The 12,704-nt window shown below is 39.6% G+C and overlaps 1 pseudogene; it reads right to left on the reverse strand.

Annotated features, from left to right (window-relative positions):
- Nucleotides 1–1,623: 1,623 nt before the first annotated feature.
- On the reverse strand, nt 1,624–7,118 carry LOC104838432 (annotated as a pseudogene).
- Nucleotides 7,119–12,704: the final 5,586 nt, after the last annotated feature.

A 12,704-nucleotide genomic window follows, 5' to 3' on the forward strand; every position in this document is an offset into this window, starting at 1 on the left:
TTAGCAATACAACAACAATGCTGTTCTTCCTAATGGCTAAGCTGCTCATCATCTGTAACGCGTTCCTCCTTCTGAAGCACTACTGTCTCCAGAGACTCAAGTAACTCAGTCCCCTGAGGCACAAAACAAAATGCTGTCTGTACTCTCACTGCTGTATCAGAGCAAGCATTTCATTTTCTCTACAGGATTTAAAAACATCCATTGGACTGCTTTCAAGCTGGAAAATTTTCCTCACTAATGGTATCCTTTCACAAACAGTTGTCATATATCCTTTAAATTCACACCATCACCTGGAGGTCTTTTATTTTTTAGCCATTAGTATACATTTCACTCTCTTAAGTGCCTCTACTAAAACATTATTTATGTTCTGTGACACCAAAGCTCTTGAAGTTATGCTCTGCTCCAAGGCACTATTTGCTGAGATAATACGTCACTTGATTTGACAAATCTGTGATAGATAGGATGCAATTCTCTGGCAAGGTAAAGGCTTTAAAGATTTAATTTACAGAAGTTGCTTTTTATTATTCTTATGTTTGCACACACAGAAAAAGTCAACAGCTAATATTAAATGCCTATCAAATACTGTTGGCATTGCATATTAAACTTATTAACAGTACATTACAGTCTCTACAGGGAAGAATTTAAATTTGAGACATAACTCTGAATTTGATTTTTTTTCTCCTGTGGTATTTGTTTTCCAGATGTTCTTCTTTTGTTCTTTCTCTTCTTCCTAGTAGGGAAGAGAACTAGCAAAAAAATCAGAGGAAAAGACAAACATTAACTGTAGGAAGAAAAATGGGCATGCCGTAACAGGTTTTTTTTCCCAGCTCCATCCCGTACCACAGCGATTTTATCATCTTTGCTTGCAAGGAACTTCCCAAGGGTTCCCATGGATATGTGCTGTTGCTTTCACTCCAGCTGTCATGCAATGCGTCTTTGCTACGTTTCTTTCATTTCCTTTCCATCAACACAAGGAAGGAAAACAGACTTTTAATCTGAGGGTTGGAGTAGGAGTCATAGAGTATCTTAAATAAAATTGAAGCTTGGGTTTTAAACTTCTGCATGCAATTCCACTAAAATCATTAGATGCAGCATGTAGTAGTTTTCCTGAAACAACTGTTTTTCTCTCAGTTCTAGAAGCAGTTTCCTTTTGCTTTGGGTAAAATAGCACATACTTTGTAATTGTCAGCATGTACCAGTTCTGTCTAAACCCTGGAAATGTGATTTAACTGGAATTTAATAGTGGGGGGGGACACACACAACAAAAAAGTCGGGATGAAATTAATGCCTGGATATGCAAGCTTATTTGAGATTTCTGGTCTAAAATTTTGTTTTGCTTTAAATCATGACAATTTTTTTTTTCAGCTTTTTGATCAATAGTCATGTGTATTGGTCTGGGAAATGCATATAAAAAAATATAATGAAACACAATAAAAACAACATGATTTGTGCATGTCTTATCATTCTCCATCACAGCTAAGGGATAAAATGACTAATAGTAACGAGCTGTCCACAAACAAAACTGTAAAACTAGCCCCTCACTGGCATATCACTGTGCACCCAGACTATAAACAAAACAGCTTATTATGGTGGCATTCATCATTTGTATATCATGGGCTTTGTTTATTCTGTATCTGCTACCTGCAAAATGAGCAGAGAGAGTAGACACCCCATGTTAAACCAAAAAAGTTACATTTTCCAGTGCTGGGAAGAGGGATGGGAAAGATTTGATACCTTTGAGGGAAGCTACAGAATCCACACTTCGTGTTTGAGAGCCTGGATCAGCCATCAAGCTTTTTGCATTTTTTTTTTCCTAGCTTTGAGTAATAAGATTGACAAAACATATGTGAACAAATATAACAATTTCCTAAGTATGAAATACTGTGCTGTGGCAAGCCAGTAAACAACTGGCATAAGATTTTGAAGTTATGTCTTCTCTCTGTTTCATTTGGGGTTTTTTTGGTCATTATTGTTACTGTTAACAGTAGATTTAAAATATCTTTTAAAAAAATCTAAAAATCTTTAATAAGGTTTCTATAGTTCTTGTACTTTAAATTACAAATAAATTTTAGATTCTAGGGAACAGAGTTATGTAAATACACAAAGCTGAGAAAGACACCATGTTCACTTGACGTGTTTGGTGAAAGCTAAGGAAACATACCAAAACACGTTGGATTTTAGAGGCATTTGAGGAGCTAAGGCCCTTTGCTTCCCATTCATAAATTATTTTTTGGCTCAGTAGAATCAGTATAGAATAACCATGATCATGTAAACTGCATTTTGTTTTCTTCTATTTTAGGAGTTTTTTTTACTTTCATTTGAAATGGAAAAACCTATTTCATGGTGACAGGAGTAGCCTAAACAGGAGTATGAGAGAAGGTGGAGTGGGGGGTCCTGTAGGTACTGTCCCAGTGCTGTGTAGTTAAAAAACACTAGAAGTACATGTGTGCAAAAGCAGTGCAACTTAACAGTGAAAAGTCACTGTACCATGTGTGCAGTTAGGTGTCTGAATAACACTTGTGCATACCTGCTTCTAGATCAATTGTAAAGAATGTGTTTCAAATAGCTTCTCTCCTTATCTGAATCACACACATAGATGCAAACTGCCTATACATACAAAAATGAAAATATAACTATAAATATATAAAGATATATACATTAAATTTGCTTTATAGATGCTATATACTACTTAGAGACACACACTTATATAAATGTAGTTTTTTAGGTTTGGTGGTATATACCCTTTGACAACACCAAACAAAAAAGGTCTAGGATCATCTGTTTACCAGGGAAACCATGCACATTAATAGGCCTAATAAATAAGCTGAAACACAAAATAAAAGCCAAGCATTGGTGATTTCCTATAAAGGGGAAGAAGTGACTCTATTACTAGGTCTTACCTCTGAGGAAGTTGGTGTTGGGGGGGGAGGGGGGGGGGGAAAAAACCCACCTTGAAATTGTCTGACCTGTGAAGTAAGGGAAATTCTGACTCAAATCCGGTGTAATGGTTTGGGAAGGAAATAATTGCTGGGGGAAAAAAAAAAAACCAACCCAAAACCAAACCCCATTTGCTGTGCATATATGGTATAGATTCATCCATATGATGTATCATAAAAGGACCTCCACAGTGCTCTGGTAAGATGGGTCACTGCACCCACAGAGCCTGGACTTTTCACTGTGGCCCTGCTAGTACCGTTCAGACTCTTCTTACTGGGATGTCTATCACTTTCCTGTGACCTGTATCATGCTTTACTACACCTTAGTCTCTCATTTATATGGGAAAGGATATTCATCTACTGGCAAGCAGAGGATCAAATTTATTTATCCTTTTACTCTACAAGTATTAGTTGAATTAGAAGACTGATTACACTTGCTTAAGAAGTCCTGATGATTTTCCTTACTAGCCATGTGATAGGAGTTGTTCACAGACAATGTTTACCTTTAAAATTAAATTAATTCCTGATCTAATCAGCTTTATAATTACCTAAATCTATTTCTTTTTTTTTTTAAATCATCCTTTGCAGTGTGCATTGGGTTTATGTTTCATGTAAAAACTCTATCAGACTTAGAAAATTTAGAAATATTTTTTCCTCCTTTTGCCAAGCTGTGGTCAGCAGTTCATGTTCTACCTTCCTGGCACATATGTGCTGTAAGGTGCTATAGGCCAGTGCGTGTTGTTGTAATTTATTACTGCTGTAGAGGATCATAGAAAAACAATAAGTATCAATATTTCATTTTGCTAAAAGCTTTACACAGGTATAGTGGAAGATACTGAAACTCTGTAAAATCTGAATGCTGAAATGCTAATGTATAGAAGCAATGATTATGCTTATTTCAGAAGAAAGTGACTATAATGTTGAAAGCACAAGGGGAGGAAGACAGTTTAATTTAGGAGAGCTGACACACACTCAGTCTTAGATATGGGTTTAAGTATCACTGTGGACTCATTTTCCTTTATTGGTGTGCTGGTTTTGGCTGGGATAGAGTTAATCTTCTTCATAGTAGCTGGTATAGGGCTGTGTTTTGGATTTATGCTGAAAACAGTGTTGATAATACAGAGATGTTTTCGTTATTGCTGAGCAGTACTTACACAGAGTTGAGGCATTTTCTGCTTCTCAGCCCACTCCACCAGCGAGTAGGCTGGGGGTGCACAAGAATTTGGGAGGGGACACAGCTGGGACAGCTGACTCCAGCTGTCCACAGGGATATTCCAGACCATATGACATCATGCACAGCATATAAAGCTGGGGGAGGAAGAAGGAAGGGGGGGACATGAGGAGTGATGGCATTTGTCTTCCCAAGTAACAGTTACGTGGGATGGAGTGCTGCTTTCCTGGAGATGGCTGAACACCTGCCTGCTGATGGGAAGTAGTGAATGACTTCCTTGTTTTGCTTTGTTTGTGTGCGTGGCTTTTCCTTTACCTATTAAACTGTCTTTATCTCAACCCACGAATATTCTCACTTTTACTCCTCCGATTCTCTCCCCCATCCCACTGGGAGCAGCTGTGCAGGGCTTAGTTGCCAGCTGGGGTTAAACCATGACAATAGGTGAGGGGAATAATTTTCTCTTCCATCCCTCCTTTCTCATGAACACACAAAAAGTGGTGCAGAAATTCACCACAGAGTCTTAGAACATAGAAAAGTAATATTGTATGAGAAGAGAAGAGAAGACAAGAGAAGAGAAGAAAATATTCAAGTTGGAAGGGACCTACAACGTTCACCTAGTCCAACTGCCTAACCACTTCAGGGCTAACCAAAATTTAGAGCATGTTATGAAGGGCATTGTCCAAATACCTCTTAAAAACTGACAGGCAGGGGGCATTGACCACCTTTCTAGGAAACCTGTTGCAGTGTTTGACCACCCTCTCAGTGAAGAAATGCTTCCTAATGTCAAATCTGGTACCTTCTCTGATGCCACTTTGACCCATTCCCAGGCGTCCTGTCACAGGATCCCAGGGAGAAGAGCTCAGCACCTCCCTCTCCACTTCCCCTCCTCAGGAAGCTGCAGAGAGCAATAAGGTCACCCCTCAGCCTCTTTTTCTCCAAACTATACAAACCCACGGTCCTCAGCTGCTCCTCACAGGACATGCCTTCCAGACCTTTCACCAGCTTTGTTGCCCTCCTTGGGAGGCATTCAAGGACCTTCACATCCTTCTTAAATTGTGGGGCCCAGAACTGCACACAGTACTCAAGGTGAGGCCGCACCAACACTAAATACAGCGGGATAATCCCCTCTTTTGACCGGCTGGTTATGCTGTGTTTGATGCGCCCCAGGACGGGGTTTGCCCTCCCGGCTGCCAGGGCACACTGCTGAGTCCTACTGAGCCTGCAGTCAACCAGCACCCCCAGATCCCTTCCTGCAGGGCTGCTCTCCAGCCACTCCTCTCCCAATTTATACTTGTGTCTGGTGGTACTCCATCCCAGGTGCAGAATCCAGCATTTGGTCTTGTTGAAGTTCCCACCATTGGTGATTGCATGATGCTCCAATCTATCTAGACCCCTCTGCAAGGCCTCTTGTCCCTCAAGAGAGTCAACAGCACCTCCCAGTTTGGCAATGTCAGCACACTTGCTAATGGTGTGTTCAACTCCTGCAGCCAAATAATTGACAAAAATACTGAACAGAACCAGCCCTAGAATTGAGCTCTGAGTAACCCTGCTGGTGATTGGTCACCAGCCAGATGTAGTCCCATTCACTGCTACCCTTTGAGCCCTGCTGTTCAGCCGGTTTTTCACCCAGTACACTGTGAACCTGCTCATCCCACAGTTGGACAACTTGTCCAGAAGGATGCTGTGAGGGACAGCAACAAAAGCCTTACTAAAAACCAGAAGTACATCCACCCAACTTCCCTTCACCCATGAGGTGGGTGACCTTATTGTGGAAGGATATCAAATTAGTTAAGCAGGACTTCCCCTTTGTGAACTCATGTTGACTGTGCCTGATGATTGCATTGTTCTTTAAATGCTTTACAATAGTACCAGTATGATCTTCTTCATAATTTTTCCAGGAACTGAGGTGAGACTAATAGGTCTGTAGTTTTCTGGGTCTTCCCTCACACGCTTCTTGTAAATTGGAATAATATTGGCTAGCTTCCAGCCAGCAGGGACCTCACCAGACTCCCAGGACCTTTGGTAGATGATCGAGAGGGCTCCTGCCATAACATCCACTAGCTCCTTCAGTGCTCTGGGATAAATCTCATCAGGCCCCATGGACTTAAGAACATTCAGCTGATACAACTGGTCCCTTACAATTTCAGTGTCCACAAATGGAAAGTCACTGTTCCTGCACTCATGGTCATCTGACGTAGAGGACTGGGCAGCCCAAGATCTATCAGTGTTATTAAACACTGAGGCAAAGAAATCTTTGAATGCTTCCATTTTTTCTTCATTTCTATTTGTCAGGTGACCATCTTCAACAAGTATCGGTCCAATGTTTTCTTTGGACCTCCTTTTGCTATTAATGTTCTTAAAAAAGCCTTTCTTCTTGTCTGATACAACACTGGCCAGGTTCAACTCCTGCTGAGCTTTGGTCTTTCATGTCTTCTCCCTGCATATGTGAACCATGGCTCTGTAATCTTCCTGCAAAGCCTGACCTTGCTTCCAGAGGTCATCCAATTTATTTTTCCTCTTGAGCTCCAAGAGGCGTTCCCTGTTCAGCCAAGCTGGTCTTCTGCCCTGCTTGCTTGACTTAAGACATAGTGGGGTTGCCTTCTCCTGTGCTTTTAAAAGGGGGTTCTTAAAAACTGACCACACTCATGGACTCCTAAGCCATCAAAGACAGATTCCCAATGGACACTGCTAAGTAAATCCCTGTGTAGCTTAAAGTTTGCTTTCTTGAAATTCAGGGTAGCAACTCTGCTGACATTTTTTCTCATTACAGAGCAAATTTTAAATTCAACCTTTTTGTGATCACTGTGGCCAAGACAGCCACCTATCATCACACCTCCCACAAGTCCTTCTCTATTCACAAACAGCAAGACTAGGAGTGCATCTTTCCTAGTTCGTTCACTGAGTACTTGTGACAAGAAGTTATCTCCCACAAACTTCGAGAATTTCCCAGACTTGCTCATCATGGCAGTATTGTATTCCCAGTTGATGTCTGGGAAGTTGAAAACTCCCATGAGGACAATGGCTACTGATCCAGAGATTTCTCCTAATTGCCTGTAGAATAACTCTTCTGTGCTGTCATCCTGGCTGGGTGATTAGTAGTAGACACCCACTATGACATCTGCTTTGTCTTCCATCCCCTTAATCCTCACCCAGGGGCTCTCAACCACATCATCTCTAACTGTAAGGTCTGTACAGTCAAATCCCTCCCTTACATACAGTGCGACTACTCTGCCACACCTGCCCTGCCTAGCCCTCCTGAACAGCCTGTAGCTCTCCATCCCAGCACTCCAGTCATGAGACTCATTCCACCACATCTTGCTAATACCAATGACATCATAGCTCTGGGAACTGACCAATTCGTCATCTGGCAGAGAACTTGCTGTGTGAATTCTAAAAAAAAAAAAAAAAAAAAAAAGAAATGCATCACCTCTTACGATAATAAGGATGACTGCAAGGTTTCCATATATGTAGCAGTTAAATGTAACACCCAAGGCAGTTTCTCTGAATTTAAGTTCTGTAAAGGTGTGTAATCCTTGCTCCACAGACTGTGGAGCTCCAGCCTACAGGACAGTTGAATTACTCCCTTCATTAATGGTGAGAGTAAATGCCAGTAATTATTTACATTGTAGCAGAGGACTCAGATACAAGCCCTGTTGGAAGTCAGGGTTTTTTACAGCTAATTTTGAATCCAGATGCTGAAATTTAAGAAGTCCCTATTGATATCTACAGGGTGTGAATAGGGTCCTATAGCCAGAATCTCTGGTGTTTGTGTGACAATCACATTATTGTGCAACATAATGCAAGTTAGAGAAATAGTTAAAATGGTTCCTTAAAGTATTGCTCTGTAAAAGCTTAGGAACTATGGAACTTTGTTAGGGAATAAAACAGTATAACAAAAAAGGTGTTTAATTTCCATCTTCTTTAAGGGATTAGCCATGAGTCTTATAAACCTAAATTCTTACTAAATTTCCAGCTGGTGTAAACTGCATTGTTCATGTGAATTAGTGTACACATTTGTGAGCCTGAGTCATGGATCAGAGCTGGCTTGATGAATTCAGTCTTGTATAGACTGAGCTGTTAGGAGTCATCTTGGAAAAATCAGGTGGCACAAATAATGAAGAAGGTCCCTTGCTGTCCAGAAACACATTGCAGTGGTTGTGTGAAGCAGGCATATGAACATATTTCTACAGTGAGAAAATATGAACATATTTCTATTTACCTCTAACCTGGAGATTGCAACCATATCTCCAGCTTCAGTAATTTGCAGCTGATGTGCAGGGGAGTGATCTCATGTCTAGATTTTTTTGTACATTCTGTGCTGACCCATCTCAAATCTCATATGTCTTTTAAAATTTAGGTAAACTTGTGATGGTACTGAAAATGACCCACTCATTAACGTACCTTGTAAGTCACCCCTGAACTATTACCTTTAACCTGTCTTTGTTATAGAATGACAACAGTTTTCTATTTAAAACCTTGTTTGCTTCCATGGGTATGTCACAAGCATTCAGACAACTGATAGCTCCTCTTTGTGTGAAGTTTTTAAGAAAACTAACACATGAATTAAATTTTTCTGGAAAGTCTTCCAGCAGCAGTAGTAAAACTACTGCTATAGCTCTTACTTTTCCATGTAATATATAGGAGCTAAAATATCTAAGCATGGGAAAATTGGTTCACTGGTCATTGAACGAACCTGATTCTTCATTGTGATTCATTCTGATTCCTCAAACTGGAGGCTAAAAGGTACATTGGAAGGGAAGATGCATTGCTGGTGTTTTGTGCTACATCTGAATGTGACGTGTAATAGACTTTCAGTTCAGGAAGCTGAGGTTAAGGGACTTTATTTCATTGCTTGTGTCCAAATACTCCTAAAATATACTGTGACTCTATATGCTTGTTCCAGATAATGACTGTAGAGTGAAACCAAAGTAATTTCCAAAATAAAGCTTTTAGGATTGCTTTTAAGATTTAATTCTGTAGATTTCCATGACAGGAAAAAAAATTCAAATTATTTATTAAGCTTTAATTTAATTTTACAGCATCAGTTTAGATAACTCTATCCCATTCACTCTTGTAAGGAATGACAACATTTTACATAATGAAAAATAGACACATTTCCATTTGATTTTCAGATGAGCTGAAAGGGACAAAAGAATAGGTGCTTCTACATAAATGAGTAGTACATGTTTAAACAAACTCAGTCATTCCCAGGAGGAAACTACAGCAGATACGGTCAGCATTAGGTTGTTAATTTTGCTGCATACATTTTGCTGCATACATTTCTCCTTTTTTTATGTATTCATCTGGAGCTAGATTTTCATAGCTTTTCTTCAGCTGTGTAAGACCAGTAAATCTGTTTTTTTTTTTCAACCACATAAATCACAGAAGGAATAAATAAGTTGCCTTCCTGAAGTGTTCCTTTACGTGTAACAGAGGGGAATAAATAGGAGAAGAAAAAGCTCTACCTGCCCTATTTCCAGAGTGACAGTGGCCAGCATTTGGCTAGGTATACAAATATGAGGAAGCTAAAATCCAAAAGGGGAAAAAATAATCAAATAATAGCAGTCTATAGATGATTTTTACTGCTAATATTTTTCAGTCCACAGCTATCATTTTTAGTTTCATATTAGACGAATCAACAGTCCTTTTATGCAACTATTTTTGCAACACTTTCTGCTCAGGAAAGAAAGTATACTGTCTGGAGACTCCTGCCTGATGTAAAGTGCAGCACCTCGGTACAAACCAGGTAATAAAGATTCCTGGCCTGCATTAGTAGGACCATTGTCAGCAGGTCAAGGGAGGTGATCTTTTCTTCTATTTAGCACTGACAAACACATCTGGGGTACTGTGTCCAGCTCTGGGCTGGCCAGTACAAACATATGGATTTACTGGAGAGGAGTCCATGGAAGGGCCATGAAGATGATGAAAGGACAAGAGCATCTCTTCTACGATGAGAAGCTGAGTGACCTGGCACTGTTCAGCCTCGAGAAGAGAAGGCTTAGGTGGCATATTATCAATGTGTGTAAATACCTAAAGGGAGATTGCAAAGAAGATGGAACCAGGCTCTTTCCTGTGGTTCTCAGTGACAATAGGCACAAAATAAAATACACTAAACTCTATCTGAATACAAGAAAAAAACATTTCTACTGTGAAAGTGGCCAGACAGTGGGACAGGTTGCCCAGAAAGATTGTGGAGTCTCCATCCTTGGAGAAATTAAAAGCCCAACTGGACACAGTCCTGGGCAACCTACTTATGACTGAGCAAGGGGCTGAACTACTTGGTATTCAGAGGAGCCATTCTGTGATCCTGTGAATATGAAGGTCAGCTGGCATCACCCAAATATAAAAGTGAGAAGGGAGAGCAGAGACTTTTCACTGTGTTATCTGAGTGTGGAGCATAGTCAGACTGCTTTCTGGTACAGAAAGTCTCAGAGGTATACTGAAGTTTACCATATAGGAAGGAGAATAAAAAACAGTATAAAGGAGAACTAAAAACTTTGAGCACTTCCTGGGGTAGAATATCCTCTGTTAAAATCTCTGCACTACAGTGACTGTATGTCTCCAGGTTTTGTTTGGTCTTTATTTATATACAAGATGGAATTTTGATAAGGGTATGAGGAACATCTAAAAGAGAAAACAAAACAAACCAAACAAAAACCCAGGAAGGATAGCCATTATGAAATAACTTACTTTTTTCCTAGGTATGGTCTGTGATAGTTAAACATTCAAATAACACCTTTCAAATACTCCAAGACAGTGAGTCTACTGCAAATAGATTCTTTTAATTTTAGTTCTGATATTTTCATTACAACATCAGTGAGACTAAATGAAATAGACACCTACTGTAAAAGAAACAAATTTTATAATATGCTGTAAAATTTTAAGAATGTCTTTGTAAGTGCCTAAATGAATGGAATTGAACTGTTCCTGAAAACTACAATGAAATCTGATCTTTACACATCACACATCATCTTGATTTTTTGTGAATTCCTTCAGAGAAAGGAAGATTCATGCACACAAGGAATTTTTTTTCAAGTTTTGGGGGAGGAAAATATTGCACATTGAAGTAATTATGCAATTCATTTATTAACTTTACAAAACTCTTTCTTTCATATTGCTTCCACATTTAGCCTGAGTAACCTTAATGGGGTCCTAAGTCAGCTAGAAAACCTCCTGAGTGTGTGTTGTTTGGTCTTTTCTCTCTGAACAATGAACTCACTAGTTCCTAGATTACCTGTCTTCTTGCTTCCAGGTCTTGGATCAAATTCTTTCCTTGCACTGGTTCAGTACAACTGGCAGCATTGGAGTGGTACACCAGTCAAGTCAGCAGAATGGGAAGAGAGGAGTGACCTAGGCCAAAATTTTTATTCAGTCTGTGTATAGCTTTCCCACACGTAAATTGAAAATTATTCGCACTTTTCTCAACACATACATGGTATTTTTAAATTACATATCCTAATGGGCAAGACTGCTTCTCCATGTGGTTTGGAATAGTTCTCCACAAAACATGCCTCTGATGCACATTTGAAGTTGACATCCAGGCTGCTTGTTATATACTGTTTGGAGTTTGATTTGCACACCTTCTTGTTATTCTTATGGTTGTATAGTGGGAAAATCAGATCAAAAGGTCAAAAGCATATGATGCTCTTGGTGAAAAATTTTTAAGGTGTTCAGCAGACTACAGATGTTGACTAGCACTTTTGAAGGCATTTCTTTATGTCTAAATTATGATTTTCTCACATTTGCTATGAGAACTAATTTTATTTTAAATCTGGACTGCTGCTCAGACCCCATTTTTACAAGTGACAATGGGAAGTAGGAACTAATTGCTGTGTTAAAGGTGTAAGTTATTATGATCAGCAAATACCCATGAAAGAGCATCAAGCTGGGAAACTCATGTCTTTGATGTCTGTAAAAAGGGGAATATTGCTGGGTCAGAGCTAAGAAGCACTCTTTGGCTCAAGACCATGATCAAGTGCTGAATCTATTCCAATACTTTTTTTGTAAACATTGAATATCAACAAACTAAATATATTTGCTTGTATTTGCTTGTGCAGTTTCACACCCTCTAGGTAAAGCTTTTGGTGACCCTTCTGAGCCTGTTGATTTCAGGTCTCCTCCAAAAGTCATATGTATCATAAGTAATTTGGTGGTCCTTTTGTTGCAGAAGGTAGAAAAAAGAGTTGGTGCTACAGTGGAGTAGGAAGTAGGAGGGGAAAATAATCTTTTCTTAAATGGACAGAGCTGCCTGACCCCAAGGATATCATGAATAACCAGAATAACCTAACTGCTGTTGAATGACAATAAGAAGGTATTCCCAGCTACTGCAGGCAGCTGTAGTCTTGGAATGCCTCTCCAAATGCCAGCAGTGTGTGCTCTTAAGCAGGGGTTAGCAAGAGTTGCCTGAAGAGCTACCTAATGTTAGCAACCACAAGGGCAGAAAGACTAATGAAACGACATAAAGGGTCTTCTGCATTTCATTTGATGTGGCAATTGTTCCCTCAAAACTGCACAAGTAGTCTGCATTTTTACAAACACATTGCTACACCACCATACCCCAGTACTCTCCTGGAATATAGAATTTATTTGGGAAAATG

Source organism: Haliaeetus leucocephalus, unplaced genomic scaffold (genome assembly GCF_000737465.1).
Source record: "Haliaeetus leucocephalus isolate CR32 unplaced genomic scaffold, Haliaeetus_leucocephalus-4.0 Scaffold605, whole genome shotgun sequence".
In the NCBI taxonomy this organism is placed as follows: Eukaryota; Metazoa; Chordata; class Aves; order Accipitriformes; family Accipitridae; genus Haliaeetus; species Haliaeetus leucocephalus.